Source organism: Eleutherodactylus coqui, chromosome 13 (assembly GCF_035609145.1).
Source record: "Eleutherodactylus coqui strain aEleCoq1 chromosome 13, aEleCoq1.hap1, whole genome shotgun sequence".
Lineage (NCBI taxonomy): Eukaryota > Metazoa > Chordata > Amphibia > Anura > Eleutherodactylidae > Eleutherodactylus > Eleutherodactylus coqui.
The window spans coordinates 40,849,084-40,871,252 of NC_089849.1; the positions used below are offsets into that span (position 1 = coordinate 40,849,084).

The following is a 22,169-nucleotide window of genomic DNA, read 5'->3' on the forward strand; positions in this document are numbered from 1 at the left end:
AAATTATTGGGTTGTATTTGCTGCAAAACTTTTGTGCGCAAATACGCTCATGTGACACGGCCTGATTGAGGAATGTTTGAGTTTCCTAGCGAGAGGTCTTCAGGTATATGCAACCCTCACCACAATTTGTAGATTTTATGATAGTAAAGAGTTTTTTCCGTTCGCGCCAGGACCGTTCATATTTAATTGATGTTAAAGCTGCCCAGAAATGTAGTAATTATTTATTGTTTAATTTAAAAAAAATAAAAAAATCACCATAAAAAGATATAATAAAAAATAATGATTACAAATAGGGATGTAACTAATAATAAATAAGAATAATAAAAGCGTTTTCCAATAAATGATCTAAATATCTAATAGTTGAGCCCACATCGGCCACGTGATGCATCTGGGCCCCGACGTAAGCTCACTAAGAAGTCTTCCCACCTACTGTGTGCCATTTATAACACTGGTGTCTCCATGTGTGACGGAGGAGCTTTGAGGGCCCTCTTCAGATGCTAGGGATATGCTACAACTGTGATCTCCGAACCCCTATAGCTACTGTATGCCCCCACCTGGGTCCCCCACTGGTCCGAAGAAAGTCATTATATGCAAACAGATGGGCCTGCTCGTTGTTTCGGCATTGCTTATTCACTATAATGGCAACCCATTTCTATTACAACCCCCCCACCCCCCCACCTGATCAGACACTTATGGCGTTTCCAATCAATACGCCATAAATATAGAAGGAAACACCTTTCATGAGTAGAAGAAAAAAAAGATAATCCTTAACCGTAATAGCCAGGTTCAACTTCTAAAATAATTGTTTCCAAATGGTGGAAATTTGTTCCCGTGGACGGAATATTTGTGGACATGGATATTTTCTTCAGGCAGCAGAGGAAAACTCTATAGTAATAGCATTAAAGGGGATGTCCTATGAAAAGAACGTACCCCCTATCTGTAGGCCAGGAGATTGGAATCTGACCAGTCGGGGTCCAAACAACCACCACTGGGGCCTCGAACAGTCACGAAGACAAGAATCTTAAGTGCCCTTGAGTAAATGGAGTGGTGGTCACCACTGAGTCGCACGGTCCTCACGGTTTGATCTGTGTGGATAGGGGATCAGGTCTTTTTATGGGATAACCCCATTAACACTAAAGCTGGCTTTACATAGAACTACTGTCCGAATATTTGCTCGATAGGCAAGTGACATTTGCTTGATAGGTAAGCAACAGTTCTGTGTAAACATGGCCGCCAACTGGGTGACAAGTGAGAATTTATCTACTAGTTGCTCCATTTCAGCTCACCAAAAATAGCTGCCACCGAACGCTGATTGACTCCTGAACTATTTTTTTGAACATTTTGCCCTCTCACTGAACACTCATTGAATCCCGAAAACAGAAATATGTGCGAGTGATCCTCGACTGAAGAGTTCCTACCAGACTTCGAAAGCCCGCTCGCTGCTACGGTCTCTGGCTCGTCGGGTCTTTGAAGATACATTTGCTGCTAATTTAGCCTTCGACATAACACTCGGTGCGACGGCCTCTCGCTCAAAGACTGTGCACATCTATTTTCTTGCGTTCAGTGAATTCGGCAACCAATGTATTGGGTAAGGGGCGAAATTTCAAGCACACGCCCACCAAAGAGCCTCACGCCCTCCTAACGAGTTGCCGAACAATATTTTGACCCGTGTAAACGCTCTTAGCAATTCGTTCAGCAATCCTGAAATTGAACACCGAGTGAAGAACAACAACCGTGTAACAGTATACAAACACTCACGCTGCGCCTTAGCTACTGCTTGGAGTGACTATTCCGACAATAGTTGTTCCATGTAACACCAACCTAATTGGCCTTTTACACTTGCAAATGACTGGAAACCAATGTTCGTCCAACAGTTAGCAAACCTGATCATTTGCCCGTATGAAGATGTTGCCGATGAGCCGGAAATAATATCTTTTATGCAGCACCAAAAAACTTGTCAGTTGTCGGGAACACATTGCCTTGGGTTGCCGCCAACAATTTAACGGTACGACTGATCTTGCACATACAGTAGCGCTAATTGCTCCATGTAAACGAGCTCTAATCAACTTGCAAAAAATGTCAATTGTGGCCCCTTTCTGGCAGAAAATCTGCCCGTGTAAAATGATGTTTATAAGGTTTGATGATTACTTTCAAACCTTATAATTCTGTCAGAAGGCTCAAAAATAGAAACCGTCTCCCAAAGGCTTCCCTAAAACAATAATGTGCTCTGTGCCGTACGATTTATTAATTTTTTTTACTAGACGGTTCTACATAGAAAAGCACGAGAAGCGTTGACCAGTTTTCGATACAGTAAAAAAGGTATACGGCTATTAACTAGCCAGAGGGAGGCAAACATAAAGCTATTTTAGACTCCATTGGATAAATGGGGGCCGATGGCTACCTTCAGTGCATGCACCAAATGCTGTAGCAAAGCAAAGTCTAGCAGCAACGGAGGGAAGACAAGAAGTAAAACTGATTATTGTTTTATGCCCACTGCAGGGTCTGAGGGGGTGAAGCCTGACTCAGCGGCCTAAAGGAGACTCAATAGAGGCGTCATGCCCCGCCCCTCATGCATTAGGCATAGCACAATCTCACTGCATTGCCTGGAGCATCCCTTTAATAATTACATGTGATGTAATGTATAAAAACCATATTAGCCATGGGCCGAATGGCTTTTCTCATAAATCAAAATTGCTTCTCCCCTTTATGATCTGACAGTGCCTGTGCCCCTTCTCATCTTGTGTCCACATCTTAAATCATATTGATAAGCTCAATATGTTGGAGGAGGCGGCGGCGATCTTCTGATTACATTAGGCTCAGCATATGTGCGCATATGTGAGGGTAGGAAATTAGATTGCAAGTCCCCCCGAGGCAGTGGCTGGTTTGTGAGCCTGCACGGTACGAAGGGATATGTAAGATCTGTGCCGCTCGTGACATTTGTGAGAAAGTAACACTAGATTTCTGCTATTTTAAATAGCAGAAAACTTACTTTAACCTCTTGTTGACCACATAAAGTAAATATATGTCATGCAGACACGAAGGACATATGGAACTTTTTCCATATCTGGCACAGCCCCAATCATGGTCATTAACTACTAAGATGATGCAATCAATGCTGACTGCTGCATCTAATTAGTAGATGGTGGGCTCCCCTCTGTCACCCCATCAGCCCTGCTGCAACGTGATTGTGGGGTGCCGATGGATTGGCATGGCCGTCCGAAGGCCTAGTGAAGGCTTGGTAGAGTAGAGTAAAAAGTACTATATATTGCAATACAGAAGTATTGCAGTATATGGAACAAGCGATCACAAGTTCAAGTCCTTAAAAGAATGTGAAAACAGATCTAAAGGGATTGTACCAAAATTTCAAGTTAGGAACTAATTTGCGGATTGGTGAGGGGGTCTCACCACGGAGACTCCTGTGTCCCGCTCTCCTGTCACTGCAATGGGTCGCTTTTCCCCCTGCAGTGACATCACTCTGAATGGAGTGCTGGCTGCACACAAGCGGTCAGCGTTCCATACATTTCAATGGACCTTACGGAATTCTCACCAGAGGGTGCACCCCACCAATCAGCAAGTTATCTCTTATCCTGTGGATACAAGGTAACCTGTAATTGCAGTACAACTCTTTTAACAACATTTTTTCAAATCTAAAAAATATTTTAAAAGTAAAAAAAAAAAAAATACACAAATGTTTCTGACTTTTCCAATTAAAATAAATAAATACAAGAATGGCATCATTGCGACCATAAAAGTCTTAACTACTAAAATATCACACTATTTATACCAAGCATTGAACCTAAATCCAGAGTTCCATTTTTTTGTGACAGCTGCAGCAGGGGATTCCTTGGATGCAAAACCCCTGGATAGGGCAGTGGTAGCAGCGCCGCCCCATTGAAAACATAGGGAAAAGATAATGATCTTTTGCCACGGCTTTGACAGTGTTCAGTGATAAGGGGATTCCCCACAGGGATAAAGGATTTCCCTGCCGCTGCTGTCACAGCTGCAGCAGGAGATCGCAATGTTCTCCTATTGCTTTCAATTGGGGCAACGCTGCTGTTGCCCCATTGAGAGCAATGGGATGAAGGGATTCCCAGCAGTGATGTTAGGCTGTTTTCACATGAAAATGCTTTGCATCCAGGGGTTTTAAAAGGTTTGTGAGAGCAATATTGGGACGTGAATCACGGACCAATATAGCTCTCGCCAGTGTGCAGGAGCCCTCGGGATGAAGTCTGCTGCACCCCCACCTCTCTCTGCAAGGGATTTCCCTATTGTGGGGAGAGAAAGGGGGTGGGGTTACAGGGCTTCCAGAGAGCGTGGGAGGGGGCGGGGCTAGACAGATTGCCCCCCCTAACCCCACCCTCCTGTGGTATGCTATAGGGGGTTCTCTGTGAGAATCCCTGTAGCCCCGCCCATTATTTCAAGCTCCACCCACTCACTCTCCGCTGTGGGGATATCTCTCGGGATTTCCCCATAGCAGGGACATTTAGCAGAGCTATAGGGGATCTCCCCAGAGCAGGGAGAGTGCGCAGACCTATGGGGAATTTCCCCATAGCAAGGGACAGAGAGCGGAGCAATGGGGGATTAACCCTTCGCCCCACTCCATCTCTCCATGCTATGTGAAGCCCCCCATGCTTTGGAAAAATCCCGAAGCCCTGCGGGGCTTCTTCTCTCTCCTCCTGGAGCAGCTGTGCTTCTCCAAGCACAGCAGCTCCAGTGAAGTGCAATGTTTCATGCGATGCGCATATGAAACACTGCATGTTCACCTGTTTTCAGCACATTTTTTTTTTGCCAAAAACATGTGAACATACCCTAAAAATCCCCCATATATATATATATATATATATATATATATATAGAAACAATTCATTTTTTTTTTTATTGCATCCCACTTAAAACGTTTTTAATAGTTTTTCAGTTCCTCAAATGGTACGTTACATGGTGCCAATACAAAATACAACTCACCCCATAAAAGACAAGAAGTCCTACAGCTATTTCAGTAGAAATATAAAACAGTTATTGTTCTTGGGAATCATAGATGGAGAAACAAAATTAAATGCGTCTGGTCTTGGAAGGGTTAACCTGGCACCCAGTAGTCCATAGATTCCAAAATAATCTGGAATCTCACAAAACCAGAATATTGAGTAGAGCTAAATAATGTGCTGCTGCTGTACAACAATGGAGGCTCTCAGTTCACACGGCACAGTTTGGATGCACTGGGGTTATTTATTCTCCAACACAAGAGAAGGGTCTGAAGAAAGAACGACAAGTCCGGCAAATAACAGAATCCCGTTAATTCAGGAGTAAATTTAAAAAATACTAAAAGCCTAAAATGTCTATATATTAGGGATAAAGGGTTACCATCCCATAACATAACATAGTACAGAAGACAAAGCATCCGGCCGGGCACGAAGGGCTCACTGGCCGGGCACCGGGTTGGATTCCGCTGTGGGATCTGATCCCAATCTGTCACCTGGAAAATGGTTTCCTGCCCGCTGCCATAGTGTTCAGCGGTGTAACACAAGCAAGTTAGACACAACTGTATACAAAGAAAATAGTCTTTTGTATTTGCAGGAACTCAATTTTACGGTACTTTCACACGTAGCAGAAATACTGCAAACTTTCCACAAAAGAAAATCCCACTGCCTTTTTGCACCAAAATCCGCACCATTGGTGTTTGACTTGGATTCAATGGTGAATCAGTCTGCACATAGTGGCGCTCTTCCTGCCTCCGAATGCTGCCAGCTCCAAGAGCGCAGCGCACGGTGGCATCTGGCAACCACTACAGAGCATTGCCGCCGCTGGTCAGGCTATGCAGAAGTGGGCTGGCCCTCACCAGGGAAAACTAACGGCTGCCAAGTGACAGCGAGTGCTGCGCTCTTGGTGCTGGCAGTATTTGGAGGCGAGAGGAGCGCCACTATGGGCAGGCTGGGGTGGGGATTTTGCCACGGGTTTTAAAGCTGAAAATCTGCAGCATTTCTGCTGCATGTGAACGGGCCCTGAAAATTGCCACCTTGAGTGAAAGAGGCAGAGCTGTCTTCTCTCCTGCTTAAGGCCCATTTAGACACAACAATTATCACTCAAAAGCAGTATTTTGCGCGATAATCATTGTGTGTAACTGCACTGACATCGTGCAGTTTTCATTAGGCCGTCGCTTGCTGAAAGACAACGAAGTTTCGCATGCTGAAAGACAAAGATGAGCCTTATCAGGGATTTACAGCGGGATACAGCTGATACTATTGTTTCAGCTGTATCCCGCTCCCTGATCACAGGCTGGGTATGATGAACAGAGCGGTTCAGCTGTGTTCTCCATACCCCGCTCGGAGTGCTCGGCTGTATAACAGCCGGGCGCTCCGAGCAGAGAATAGCTGGATGCAGAAGACAAGCGGCGCCACCCAGCTTGTCTTCTGCATCCTCCGCTCCCAGCGCTTTGCTATATAACAGCCAGGCGCTCCGAGTAAGGCACAGCTGGATGCACTCTAAATGACAACGATTATCACTCAATAATCGCTCAAAAGACATCTTTGGAGCGATAATCGTTGTGTCTAAATGCTCCCTGCCTAAACCCTGACCTCTTCTCCTGCTCCCCCTTCCACACCTTTGTCTTGATGTCAGCGCTGTAGCACTAAAATCTCGCACCACGCACCCTCCTGCAATCTTGCTGCACGTTGAAGATTTCGGCACGACCAGTGCTGTCGTGAACGCAAAGGGGTGTCGATGAGCGAGAGGACAGGCCGGCTTTAGGCAATGATGCATTGACCTGGAGAGAAGCCGGCACCGCCTCTTTGACTTGGGACGGAATATTTGCATAATTGTTGCACAGCCTTCAAAGTGAGATTTTCTGCAAATGCAAAAATGCTTTTTTTATACAATCATGTCTGTCTTGCTTGACGGCAGTGGATTGAAAACCATTTTCCAAGTGACAAGTGCCCATTAAGTGCCACTTATCCTATACTGTACCCATGAACTGAATTGGAAGGGAAAGGGTTCGCAGGAAGTGTGCATGAGGCGATATAATACCAAATACCACAAGTTCAGATGGGATCTATAATTCTGCATTATGGCTGCAGCTTATGTCTAAGCATATCCATTAACGCTCAAGCTGGGAGTTGTAGTCCTACAGTCTTCTCCCCATCACCCTCCTATGTTATATCGCTTTCCTCCTCCCAGCACCCAGTGTGTGGGTACATTTCCATGACATACACAGGGCTTCATTGTCCCCAACAGACGGCCACACAGTGACACCACAGGAGCATTCTGCGAACAGCTGCACCAAACGCAAGGCCTACAAACAGAAAATCGTCTTTTCAAACCAGGACTATTTTAATCTGCATTAAGTCAAAGTTATAATTTGCGTGTTGTCATTACATACATATAAATAATGCATGCAGATATCTTGGAAAGACGATAATTAAATCCATTAATATCCAGCCTGAAGAAAAGTAGTCGGTAAGGCCGATAAACTAACATACTTTCAACATGCGGGCCAACGTTAAGCGTCCCTCCCTCACCGAGGGTGTGGGCCTTGGCACAGTGGCTTCTGCACAGATCTGGCCCACGCTACGGACGCACATGGCCAGCTGTCAAATCAGCTGGCAGAAGATCAGCGCCCAGGTCATGTGACCTGGCACGGGTGCCTACTCCACCCCAGTGACATCACAGAATGGAATACCCCTCTCATTAACCCATTTAGCACATTATAAGGTTACCGACAACCACTGCAGCTCGCACCATCATGTAAGATCAGCATTGCCAAAACCACAATTTCATAATCGTTCAAGATATCAGCCTGGCGGATGAAGATTGTAGCATTCACGAATGAAATGTTACAGTGATACAATACTAAGTATCTATCCTCCTATGGTAGAGATGTAGGGAGACAAGACCAGCGCATTGTGACAACTTGGTTTTACAGCATTGTGGTACTTTTTAGTTAGTTGTCCGGTTACAAACACAATTTTTTAAAATTATAGCCAAATGAGTTAAAACAAAAATCGGGTCCGAACTCCAAGCATCATGGCAGCCAGGATGTGAGTGCTGATGCCCGGAGAAGGGGTGGGGATGCTGCGGCCTCTGATTGGCAGGCAGCGGTCACCTGACTTCCACTGCCAACACACACCAGGAGAAGCAGGGGGCTCAGGGCAGGTAAGGATATGCGGTAACAACGGTAGACTCCAGCACCGAGGGCAAAATAAAAACGTCATGCTTTATTAGTGAATAGGTTTTTAAACTTCATCGTATGCAAGCCATAAGAACATAAGTGGATGCGTTCCAACGCAGTTCGAGTCCTTAAGGGAAATGTATGCAATTTCAATCCATGAAATATGCAGCATTTTCACGGACTAAAACTGGGCATATTCCCTGCTTATTGCGGGGTATTTTTGCCCATGTAATTATTGTGTTTTTCACACAAACACCCCCCCTGCAGACATCCCCATTGATTTCAAATGCTGCAAACAAGCATTTTAACACATGTAACACTTGCGAAAACCAACTGCGGTTCCCTGCAAGCAGAGGGAAAATCGCAGCGTGTTCCCTTTTTTCGCGGAATCCGCACAGACGGCTTCCATTGAAGTCAATGCAAGCCGTTTGAACCGCGGCACATCCGCAATGACATTACGGAAAGGTTGCGGATTCCGCGTCATCTGACTCTGCAGTGTGCAGGTGGCCTAAGATCGTGTATGGATCTGCGGAAAATTTGTGGGAGAAATAGGCAGCTTAGCTGCGGGGTTCTGATGCAGTTTTTAGAGGCGGAATCAGTGCCGAAAAATCCACGTTGGATTCAGCTGTGTGCACAGACCACAATAATTACTGTATATACAATATATAGCAATATATACAACCCCAATTCCAAAAAATTTGGGACCCTGTGTAAAATGTAAATAAATGTTATGAAAAAAGATGCAATGATTTGGAAATCTCATAAAGCATATTTTTATATATATATGCGCGAACGTAGAAAACGTATCAGAAGATGAAAGGGAGACATTTTTCCATTTCATTTTTTAAAAATTAAAGGAGATGTCCCGAGGCAGCAAGTGGGTCTATACACTTCTGTATGGCCATAATAATGCACTTTGTAATGTACATTGTGCATTAATTATGAGCCATACAGAAGTTATAAAAAGTTTTTTACTTACCTGCTCCGTTGCTAGCGTCCTCGTCTCCATGGTGCCGACTAATTTTTGGCCTCCGATGGCCAAATTAGCCGCGCTTGCGCAGTCCGGGTCTTCTGCAGTCTTCTATGGGGCTCCGTGTAGCTCCGTGTAGCTCCGCCCCGTCACGTGCCGATTCCAGCCAATCAGGAGGCTGGAATCGGCAGTGGACCGCACAGAAGAGCTGCGGTCCACGGAGGAAGAGGCCATCTTCAGCGGTGAGTAGAGAAGTCACCGGAGCGCGGGGATTAAGGTAAGCGCTCCGGTGAGCTTTCTTTACCTCCCTGCATCGGGGTTGTCTCGCGCCGAACGGGGGGGGGGGTTGAAAAAAAAAAAAACCCCTTTCGGCGCGGGACAACCCCTTTAACTCATTTAGAAATTAATGGCAGCAACACAGCTCTCAAAAAAGCTGGGACAGAGGTAACAAAAAGGCTTGGAAAGTAAGAAATGATACTAACGAAAAACAGCTGGAGGTTCAATTTTCTACTAAATCACATGTCTGTGTATAAAAAGAGCATGTTAGAGAGGCAGAGTCTCTCAGAAGCAACGATGGTCAGAGGTTCACCAATCTGTGAAAAACTGCGTCTACAAATTGTGGAACAATTTTAGAAAAATGTTTCTCAAAGTAAATTTGTACATAGTATCAAAAGATTCAGGGATCTGGGGAAATTCATGAGTACAAGAGATAAGGCCGATGGTCAGTATTGGATCTACAGGCCCTCAGGAGTCAGTGCATTAAAAACAGGCATGATTCTGTAATGCAAACCCCTGCATGGGCTCAGGAATACTTCCAGAAATCACTGTCTGTGCGATCTACGAATGCAGGTTAAGGCCGCGTGCACACGGGCGGAAATCCCGCGGGATTTCCACCACTGAAAGCCTGCATAGGAGTGCATTACAATACGCACTCCTATGCAGACGCCCCCGGTTTGGCCGCGCGACATTTCGCGCAGCAAACAAACCGCGGCATGTCCAATTTTTGTGCGGGGCTCGCAGAGCCTCGCACACAAACTTCACTCACCCGGCCGCCGACTCCGGTCTGCGCATGCGCCGGCTGCCGACACATGAAAGATCCGGGGCCGCCGGGCGCGGGTGAGTACGCGCTCGTCTCTGCAGGCGCTCGGGTCGGGTCCCGCGGCGAGAATTCTCGCCGCCGGATCCGACCCGCTCGTCTGCAGGCGGCCTTAAGCTGTATCATGCAAAGAAGAATCCATATATCAACACAATCCAGAAATGCTGACATCTTCTTTATGTTTTGTGGTCAGGTGAATCAAAACGCAAAGTTCTTTTTGGAAACCATGGACACCATGTACTGCGGACGTGAGAGGAGAGGGACTATCCAGCTTGTAATCAGCACACAGCTCATAGGCCGACATCTCTGATGGTATAGGGCTGCATTAGTGCCTATGGCATGGGCAGCTTACACATCTTGAAAGGCACTATCAATGCTGAGCAGTATATAGAGGTTATAGAACAACATATGCTCCATTCAGAAAATGTCTCTTTCAGGGAAGGCCATGTATAATTTTGAAAGACAATGCTAAACCACATACTGCATCCATCACAACATAACTTTGTAGAAGAGTCTGGGTGCTGAACCGACCACCTGCAGTCCAGACCTTTCACCAAAAGAAAGCATTTGGCACATTATGAAATGCAAAATCTGGCAAAGATGACCCGGGACTGTTGAGCAGCCACAATCCTACATCGGACAAGAATGGGGCACACTCTCAAAACCCCAGCAATTGTCTCCTCACTTCCCAGACATTTACAGACTGCTGTAAAAGCTACACAATGGTAGACATGGCTCTGTCCTAACTTTTGTGAGATGTGTTGCTGCCATCAATTTCTTAATGAGTTTTTTTAATGAAATGGAAAAATGTCTCACTTTCTGATATGTGTTCTATTGAGAATAAAATATGGTTATATGAGATTTCCACATCATTGCATTCCTTTTTATCTTGTTGCACTTATATTGCAATGCATTCACAAGGAGTAAACTCACAGACACCAAGTGGGATTCCACATGCACTATTTTTAAAAAATAATATATAGTTATTAAAACCTACAATAACAGTATAGTAAAATTATGGTAGTTTGATCGAGCACCTGACAGAACCAAAATCCGTGCTAGTCTAGAATAGAAGAAAATAAATTGGAAAGGTATGGTTAAGGCCAAATGCACACGGCCGGGTCTGATTCCGACTGCAAAATCTCACAGCGGAATCAGACCCTGTGCCCCGGCATTGACCCCTGCGTACCTGTCTTGGAGTCTTCTTTCTAAGCTGCTGTTGTGCCGGCTGGCGAACCGCCACACATGAGCAGTTCAGAGACTCACGCCGGTGATGACGCAGATTCGTGGCGACTTGCCATGGGATGGAGGGCTTCCAATGACTGCAATGGAAGCCGTCCGTGCGAGGCTCACACTAGAATAGGACATGCTGCGATTTTCCCCCAGAGCAAAAAAAGTCAGTTGCTTTCTGCTGGTGGGCATGGAAAAGCATTTTCCATAGCATGTCCTATAGGCAGTATCTGATGCGAGATCCGTTGGCGAACGCCCGTTCCGGATCCCGCAGTGCATATTAGCCCATCGGTATTCGGCCTAAATTATTGAAGAAGAGAGAAGTATAGTAGTAGCAGGTCAAATGGTCACCATACACATGCAATTGGTACTGTTGTATCTTGTCTCCACCAGAAGATTAGGTGGAGACAAGCTGCACACCAACAACCAACGCCCACAACTTCATTGAAAGGGACGGACAATCGTTTGGTCTGTGCTCTTAGCTCTGCTTTCCCCGGCGACCTTCTTCTCTGCCAGCTTTGACGGTGTAAGTTCCCCCCCAACTCCTTATCCATCGCATTCCTCCGCTGTCAATATTCCCAGGTGGCAACCCCTTTAGCCGGCACGACTGTGGGCTCGTAGGTCCGCAGTGATACTTCCCCCGGCGTCGGCCCCAGTGCTCTGCCTTCTTCTTATCCGATCCCTGCTCTGGTGCAGTCTAGTGCAGAAGCCTCTAAGGGCACAAGGGAGAGCGGCAGTGGGGTCAGTGGCACGATGAGACAGGAGGGGACATAATGGAAACCCATTCTGTGGCCCAGCCAATCATGTTGTGGGCGTTGCTTGTTGGCATGTAGTTTGTCTCCACCCATTCTTCTGGTGGAGACAAGATATAACAGTACCTATGCAATTTTTGCAGCGCCAGCTGACTGTCGGAGGTGTATAAGAGCCTCCTGACTTTCCAAGTGGAACAAGTCCATATAGTAGAACCTGGTACTTGTAAAAGCACTTCTTCATTGTCACATATTAAAATACTAAAACAACCTGAAAAGCGTACGTATATCAGACTGCCTAAAAGCTCTTACTCATTGCTATGACTTAACTAGTCCGAAATGCATAAGCTACAATAAAGGAGTGCTTTTATTTTATGAGCACAGGATTCTACTTCATGGACTTGTTTCACTTGCACTGCTATAGCCGACTGGGTGTTTACCATTCCGTATGCACAGACATCTAGATTTCCTCAAAAGTGGTAAGCAGCTGTGGTGTGCTTGTACACATATTTAGCACTCCTAACTTTCCCTGATGATCTAAGAGGGAAAATAAAGGATCAGACACAAAGGATTAAGTGTTGAAATTCAATGCCACTGGCAGAGCTGTCTGGCTATGACTTTCTCCCTCGTCCCCATGAATGTCCGAAATGAGAGTTCATGTGTATGGAGGAGTTGGAGGAAATAGCGGTCGGCTGATAGCTATTGGAAGTGTATGGACACCTTAAGAAAACTTCAAGCTAAATTCCTGCACAATACATGAGCCAAGAAGAAGGTGGATCTGTTGGAGTTTTTCACCAGGGAGAAGAGAATGCAGAGAAGTTAATAATAATCTTTATTTGTGTAGTGCTATCTTATTACGCAGCACTTCGAAGCACAGGGGAGCTCAATCAAGACAAAATAACGTGGTGTTTAATACATTTTGGATGGGGTGGGGTAGTACAGGAGGTATGGGGGCACGAAATGTACATGATAGGCATATTATGAGGGAGAGGGACTAGATCAGGAGAGTTGGTATGCTTCTTTGAAGAGGTAAGTCTGAAATTCCATGCATCAGAGATTTTCCAGATGTTTTGGGGTAGAGCGTTCCAGAGGATCGGTGCTGCTCTAGAGAAGTCCTGGAGGTGAGCATGTGAGGTTCGTATTAGAGGGGTATCTTGTCTGACTGTGTTAGTGGATCGGAGTGTGTGGGCTGGGTGGTGTACAGATAGGAGGGAGGCGATGTATGGCGTCGCGCCATGGAGAGCATTGTGGATGAGTGTGATGAGTTTGAATTGAGTTCTGTAATGCATAGGCAGGTAATGCAGTGAGTGGCATAGTGCAGAGGCGTCTGAGAATCGGCTGGATAGGAAGAGGAGTCTAGCTGCTGCATTTAGTATAGATTGGAGAGGGGAGAGTCTGGTGCGGGTGGAGGTTCAATGAGTAGTGAGTTGCAGTAGTCAAGTCGGGAATGGATGAGGACAACAAAGAGTGTCTTTAACTTGTCCATGGTCAGGAATGGCTGGATTTTAGCAATATTCATAAGGTGCAGGTGGGTGGCAGGTCTGGGCCAGAAGTTGGTCTTAAACGGGGAATAGGTGGTAACTTGTTCTAGGATGATTTGCAGTCCATCAAAAAACTTCACCCTCACTCATCACAGCAGCTAGAGATGATGGAGGCGTTTTATGGCAAAGAAATCTGCACTTCCATCATGGAAAGCTTGAATGTTGGATCCTGTACCATGTGTAGCACTAGGAGCACCTAGGCATGCAGTATGTTAGAGGGACATTCGTACTGAGACTCTTGGCTTAGGACAGCAGTTTTTAAGACTCGGAGGCCTAATTCAAGATCACAAAAAAGCATATGCATACAGAACAATGTGAGCATGACATCACAGAGCAAACACGGGCAAAACAGCGGCTCCCTGCTTTATATATACACATAATGGAAGACTTTATAGGAAAACAAATACTAAAAGCACTCAAAGAACCTACCACAAAGAAAGTGCATCAACTATTTACAAGATGGCTAATAAAATGGTAGTAAATACCATCTTCAAATACTTCGTGGACAAGAAGCTTAAAGGAAGAATACAATGTATATGAATTACAGAACATAATGCGTTGATGGCATCATTATACACTAGTCCCCAGCCGGTCTTGTACCTTGGCATTTACTTTTGAGTCTTTACTTGCATTCCATGAATGTAAAGACAGAAGAAGCAGTCGTGACAGGTTACCAATAGCTGTGAGGGTGCAGCTCCCTTAAGTCTAATGCATACTGGCACCAAATGACTTCCCTGTGTTATAGCTTTCCCTAGAGGGACAGAGAGACATGGCCGACAATGTAAGGGGTTAGTCGGCTGCATCCAAGGTGCCTTTGTCTGTAGCTCACTGGGAGAACTACGCACTGAAGAAGCCGTCAAAACTCACTAGTGCCAAATAGATCTGTGCAGGTTTTGCGGGTAGTTCACAAGTATGTGAAGAATGCATCGAAAATGCAAAGATTTACAACAAATTTTCACCTAATGGCAATAAAAGGACAGAACTAACATACACAACAATTTCATTTGCACAGAAACATACATGTGAAGGTGGAGGCCGCGTATGGGCCATAAATTCTTACAAATCCTGCAGCAGAATACAGGAATCTTAAAGGGGTTGTCTGATTGTAAACTCTTTATAGCCTATCCTCAAGACAGGTCATCAACATTAGCTTGGTGGGGCTCCGCAAACCAGGAACCCCAATGATCAGCTGTTCCCCAGCTGCTACACATGTGCACTGAGCTGGTTTTTGCAGGAAGCAGACAGCTCCATTCTTACTACAGTGGCTGGGTTTGGTATTGTAGCCATTGAAGTGAATGGGAACTTGGCCTGCAATACTATCTCTGGCCACTGCAGTAAGAATGGAGCTATCTGCTTCCTGCAGAAATCAGTGCATGAGCACAGCGGCCTGGCAAACAGCTGATGACCGGTCCTGAGAATAGGCCATAATAAGTTTACAAGTGAAAAACCCCTGTAATACTGAATGTCCTATCCTCAATAGGGTTCTTCATTTTAGGAAACCAATTCTAAGGCTTTATTCCCACCAGCGCTTTTATGCGGCCATTACGCTTTTACGCAGAAAACCATCTTAGGCATTGGATTCCAATGCATTAAATCATATGGGCAATTTTGTGGCGCTTAGCACTTTCCAATCCACTGTTTGACATCTATAAAGACATTCTTATTGAAGGCTGTACAGCTCCGATGTCGGAAGATGTCCGGCAGGGTATTCTTACTGTAGATCACTGGCCGCTCTGTTGTCGGGGGCCTCCCCAGCATGTCCCACACAGCAGTACTGGCTCTAGCCAGCAGACGGCGCCATTGTATAATAGCAGAAAGAGAAAGCCCCCTAAAAAACCCTGAATCCAAAACTGGATTGCAAAGGGTTAAAAATGTTGCACCAGAAAAAAATACCAGATAGGCGACCAAAATCGGCAACCGCAATTATACGCTGCTGGAAAAGATAGGTCTGGATCTATCTTTCGACTGATATACGCTGGCGGCTGGAAAAATAGGGAGGGGTAGGCAGTTTAGCAGCGTCCAACGCAGGGAAAAGCTTACAGCTGACCATATTAAGGCATTGGGAGTCATTCCAAGGATTTATGCCGAGCGAGGGATTTCCGGGTGGCGGTGTATTTTTTTGCTAATATGTCGCACCCAGCCGTGTGAATGGACGAGAAAATAATAATTAAGCTCGTGACTTGATTGCGTCTTTTCTTCATTCACGCAATTTAACGGCGCGTGCTGGCGACCGTCAAAACGCATACGGTCATCTGAAGGAGCCCTAAGGCTGTCCGTGCACAGTAGATAGCTGTTTGCCAAACACTAGTTCAGCTGACAGCTATCTAGAGTGCCGTGATGTAGGAACATGTAAAAGAAACACAGTAGGTGCTTCCATTGTAGGACTGGTCATATAGATCAGTTGTGCTCACCTTGTCATGTTGTGCGAGACACAACGCTACTGCTGCAGATCGGAGGTGTGCAGCGGCTGCATCCAGTCCCGGTTCTGCCCTTCCTGGAGAGGTCCCAGGTGAGAGAAGGATATGCACAGTGAGTGAAGCCGGATATGACAACGGCTCGGTCCGTAGAGACACGACAGCAAGGTTGGCTTAATGGAACTTATTTATAACACTCATAAAACAATGCGTTTGAAGGCGGTACTTGGCTCCTCCTCAGGTCATTGACATCAGAAGGCGTCTTCAGCATTCTCATTACACAAAGATGAAATCATATCAGAAAAATCCACTTGTGGATTTCTTCTAAGGAAGAGCCAAGTGTCAGCTCTAAACATTTTTTTAAAGGAACCTGTCCCCACACACATGAGCACCAAAATCTAAGTTATGGTGTTCAAAAGCTCAATTTTGAGGTAGCTTTTATACTTACCCGGCTCCCTGTTCCCATGCTGTCAACCATGCAAGTCGGCGCCAGCGGACTTATCCGTGCAGCTGTGTGTGTGCAGGGATCAGACTGCTGCCGCTGACTTCCATGGGTGACAGTGCGGGAACGGGGAGCCGTATGGCTATAAAAACTACATCCTTATAAATACAAGTTCCATCAAACCAACCTCGGCTGTTGTGTCTCTGCAGACCGCGCCGCTGTCATATTCTGCTATGCCCACTGATATTGTGCCCAACACCCCTGTACATATGCAGTCCTGGCTGTGCAGAGTGTGCATGTGTTCTGGATGAAGAGAGGGAGAAAGTCCCTGCCAAATACATCTGGCAACGTTTTAATCTCCCCGAGCACAAAAAATAGTCATGTTGAAATGCAACTGCCCAAACTTCATTCCTCCTGACAACTGCCATCAGGGGGGGAGCCAGGAGACCGCCATACATGCTAAATAATCGTCAGGTTCAGCCAATATACATCGAATATGTACGGCCACCTTAAGGCCCAGTTTACAATTTAAATTGGATCCAAAAACAATCTGTGAGCTGTTCAACCATATTTCTCTAGATGGCCGACTACAACTGCACAGTGTGACCTGGTCCTCATGGATAAAGCCGTTTGCTCCGTCCAACGGGTCTATCATCTTGGCAGAACCAATAGACGTCTGATTCATCTCTGAACTTTAAACAAACTGGAAAGAAGTTTCAAGTGGGTGAAATGGAGGCGAGTAACAGCGAGATGAGAACACGTAATGGCAGTAACAGCTAAAACCCGGTGAACCCGGCTTCATTTCTTTCTCAGAAAAGGAAATAAGATCACAGAGCAGTTTTTAGAAACAGAATGTGACACTGCGCTAGACATAACGCCTATTCCAACTGATCGGAGATAAAACTAACAGAGTCATGGCCACGATGATGGATGAGATCCCCAACACTACGGCTTCTGAAGAACACCCAACCAACTGCCCTCCCAAGTGCAGGCGTGGCTTTGGTGGTACATTGCTTCCATGCAGTGGAATCCTGGGGTGCCGTCTTCATACTCATAAGCAGTTATTACACCCCTATATACAAATGTACAGTAGATTTACATACATAATACTGGATATAACTAGGCAACACAGACTAATTGGAACCGTCTGCATCATATGAGGGCGGAGAGAACTTTGCAGAAAAAGTTAGAGGTTTTAGTCATCTGACGCGGAATAGTTTTCTACGTGTTTGTTGTATTCATTAGCTGGAACAACATATATTGGACATAGAAGAGGCCGTGGAACCAGGAAAATGGCCCAGGAGCTCAATGCACTAAACAATATGCCTCCTACTAATAGGAGCTCTAGACGTATACGTGGCAATTGGTATGGGTGTATTCACACGGCCAAGATGTCTGCAAACAGGGACAGAACTCAAATGGAAAAAGAGCCAGTTTATTTGAATGGGTTGTTTCACAAAAGTGATTTTTCACATAAACTGATGGTCCAAGTTTAAAAATCTCTGCCTGTCCTACTTTTGTGTCTCATATGAGAGCAGGACACAATGTGTGATTTCCTGCACACCGCGAAACACAAGGAACCGAGTGTTGGTCTCCTCTGAGGTACGAGTTGTGCTCAAGGATTTCGGGTGCAACTTCTTCTGGGCTGTGTGAATATGGCCTTACAACTAAAGCGCTGTGAGGTAGACCAACCGAGGACCTAAAAATGAAGCTATGAGTGCACAAAAACTAGTGCCGTGATCTACAGAACGGCTCACTCTCCGATAATGAGTGTATATACTAACTCAATAAACAAACTTGTATCACTAATAAGTATATGCCCCCGACCAGATGCATTTTCCCCTGTTACCAAGTTTTAGGCTGGGTTCACACAGGGCTGATTTGTTGCGGTTTTGCTGCGTTTTTTCTGTTGCGGTTTTGACGCAGAAGAACTGCTTCTACGGCAAAACCGCTTCAAAGGTTAATCTGGGCTTGTGGATTTTCGTGCGAAAAATGCGCACGAAAAATCGAGCGTTTTTTTCCGCAGCGCTTTTTTACTTTTGTTGCGCATTTGGTGCGGTTTTGGCTGCGTCCATAGAGGTCTATGGACAAAAAAGCGCTGCGGAAAAGACCAAAGAATGAACATGCTGCATCTTTTAAAACCGCGACGCAGTTGCATTTCCGCACTGCGGCTGTGCGGAAAAAATCCGTCCTGTGAGAACAGCTTTTTGGCAAATCTCATTTGTGCTGCATTGCACTGCAAACGCAGCGGTTTTGCCGCAGTGCGGATATGCAATGGCAATCCGCGGCAAATCCGCCCTGTGTGACCCTAGCCTTCAGGAGTTGTCCAGTTGTAAACTATTCATGGCCTAATCTCAGACTAGGTCAACGATAGTAGATCGGCTGGAGTCTCTTGCCAATCAAGTTTTCCGTGAGCAGATCAGCTGTTCTCTGGGTTGATAAGCTTGTGCACCGAGCTTATTTCTGCAGGAAATAAACAGCTCCATTTGTACTGCAGTGGCCAGTCTTAGTTTTACAAGCGAAGATTCCATTCATTTCAATGGAAACGCGGCCTGTAATACTATCTCTGGCCACTGCAGTAGGACAGAGCTGTTTGCTTCCTGCAGAAATCAGCTCGGCGCACAAGGTCATCAACCCAGAGAGCAGCTGATCAGCAAGGGTTACTGGCAACTGTCCTTCACCGATATACTACTTATAATCTATCCTAAGGAAAGGCCATCAATATTTTACAACTGGACAACCCTTTAACAGAGAAATATCATCTTCTTATTTTAAACATCTCACCAATATATAGTTGATGCTGCCAATGCATGCTTTACTTTGCAAATATAATCCTGGTGTTTACACAAATTAGTGCCATTCATAAAAATGCCCCTTTTTTGTATCACTTAAGACCAGTTTAATAAAGAGCACCTACCGTATAAGGTGGTCTTTATAATGTGATACACTGCTGTGTATTCTAGCATACTTCACTCAAGGCGCCACTAAAAAGCGGCCTTTGTGTCCTAATTACAGCGACTACTGGCCTAATTGGCTGAGCAACACGAGGCCACGGTCCTTAGGACAAAAGATGCCATACTTAGAATACATAGCAAGCTTTTCAGTACCTGCTGAATTACCGTATAAAGAGCGTCTTATCTGCCGGGTTGTACAGGATTGCTGGATATTGGGGCGGTCTCTGTGCATAACAAGGTGGATTGTCAATCAGGAGTCTTACAAACTACAAAAGGTGACCTTACAGGTATATCCTCCACACAGGGCGGTACTGTCCGCAGAACGCAGCGCGGATACTGACTTTGACAATTAATTCGCATTTTGTTGCGGTTTTAACTGCATTCTGTGGAGTTTCTTGCATTTTTTACACAGACGTTAATTGAAGAATTACATCTCCTGTATGTTAGAAATTTGCAGCAAGAATTTCGCAAGATGTCCTTTTCCGCTGAAGAATTTAATCTAGTTTTGAAGCAAAGACACACGGATTTTAACAGGGGCGGGGTTCAATCCCCGTAGTAATAACATTGTGATCTTGGGGTAAAAGCGGCAGATTGCTCTGTGCTATGGGAGCTGCAGTATGGATCACGGGACTAGGAGTTAAAAGCTCTGGGAGTGCAAGTCATTCACAAAGATCTCTCTCTACACGTACAGATGTGGCAAACTTTAACTTGACGCGCAATGCATTAAACTGCAGCAAAGAGTTTTTAGCTTTTTCGTCAAGATAAAGGGGCCCACACTGGACAATTATTGACCAAATAGTCACTAAAAGAGGTTGTTAGCGTCCAAATGATTGTGTACTTCAACAGAGAACAATTGTTCAATACTTGTTCCATTTTAGAGGAGAGGAAAAGGGAAGAAAGAGATAGAGAGAGAGGAAGGGGAGAAAATAAAATAGAAAGATAAGAGAGGAGAGAAGACAGACAGGAGAGAGGAGAGAGAGGAGAGAAGACAGACAGGAGAGAGGAGAGAGAGGAGAGAAGACATACAGGAGAGAGGAGAGAGAGGAGAGAAGACATACAGGAGAGAGGAGAGAGAGGAGAGAAGACATACAGGAGAGAGGAGAGAGAGGAGAGAAGACATACAGGAGAGAGAGAGGAGAGAAGACAGACAGAAGAGAGAGAGGAGAGAAGACAGACAGGAGAGAGAGAGAGAGAGAGGAGAGAGGACAGACAGAAGAGAGAGAGCGAGGGGAGAGAAGACAGACAGAAGAGAGAGAGAGCGAGGGGAGAGAAGACAGACAGAAGAGAGAGAGAGCGAGGGGAGAGAAGACAGACAGAAGAGAGAGAGAGCGAGGGGAGAGAAGACAGACAGAAGAGAGAGAGCGAGGGGAGAGAAGACAGACAGAAGAGAGAGAGCGAGGGGAGAGAAGACAGACAGAAGAGAGAGAGAGCGAGGGGAGAGAAGACAGACAGAAGAGAGCGAGGGGGGAGAAGACAGACAGAAGAGAGAGAGCGAGGGGAGAGAAGACATACAGGAGAGAGAGAGGAGAGAAGACAGACAGGAGAGAGAGAGAGAGGAGAGAAGACAGACAGAAGAGAGAGAGGAGAGAAGACAGACAGAAGAGAGAGAGGAGAGAAGACAGACAGGAGAGAGAGAGAGAAAGAAGACAGACAGGAGAGAGAGAGAAAGAAGACAGACAGGAGAGAGAGAGAGAGAGGAGAGAGAAGACAGACAGAAGAGAGAGAGCGAGGGGAGAGAAGACAGACAGAAGAGAGAGAGGACAGAAGAGAGAGAGAGAGGGAGAGAGCGAGTAGAGAAGACAGACAGAAGAGAGAGAGAGAGGAGAGAAGACAGACAGAAGAGAGAGAGGAGAGAAGACAGACAGAAGAAAGAGAGCGAGGGGAGAGAAGACAGACAGAAGAGAGAGAGGGAGAGAGCGAGTAGAGAAGACAGACAGAAGAGAGAGAGAGGAGAGAAGACAGACAGAAGAGAGAGAGAAAAAAAAAACAGAAGAGAGAGAGGAGAGAAAACAGACAGAAGAGAGAGAGAGGAGAGAAGACAGACAGAAGAGAGAGAGAGAGAAGACAGACAGAAGAGAGAGAGAGAGAGAAGACAGACAGAAGAGATAGGGAGAAGAGAGGAGATTGGAGAGTGAAAAGAAAGGAGAGAAAAGAGGAAGAAGGTAGGGAGAGAGGGTAGAGAAGAGAGATTAGAGAGGAGAATGAGAGGAGAGAGAAGATAGAAAAGGGAGGGAGGAGAGAAAGAGATGAGAGAGAATCTGCAGGGAAATTAATTTGCGAGTTGTTCACTTTACACCGGGCGGCTTTAGGTCACTCACACACCGGCGTCTGCAAAAATGTGTTATTTTACAGCATTTCAAACGCATTCAACAGCGGTTTTTAGCGCACCGCATCATTGCAATGGGTGATGAGGTGCTTAAAAATCACTGACAGTGTTTGAAAATCGTGTCGTTAGGAATGCCGCGTTCGAACTCTTGGCTGAGAAGCCCCATTGAAGTCAACAGAGGTGTTTTACAGCGTTTAGCGCGGCGTTTCCAATGACACACTAAACGCTGTACGAGCGGCCTGTGTGAGAGCGGCCATAGATCAGCTAGAGAATATGTTCTGGCTGAGCT

General features: G+C 45.7%; 1 protein-coding gene across 4 annotated transcripts in view; it reads right to left on the minus strand.

The window, feature by feature from the left end:
- The window catches only part of THRA (thyroid hormone receptor alpha), a 144,397-nt gene that overhangs the window by 99,833 nt on the left and 22,395 nt on the right, over positions 1-22,169 (minus strand). Inside the window, exon 1 of one of the 4 annotated variants that reach the window (XM_066587966.1) lies at positions 16,156-16,302. The exons of the other annotated variants lie outside the window; for them this stretch is intronic. The gene's annotated coding sequence lies outside the window, so the exon portion shown is untranslated. Of the gene's footprint in view, positions 1-16,155; positions 16,303-22,169 lie in introns of those variants that run through there. 4 annotated transcript variants of the gene reach the window in all.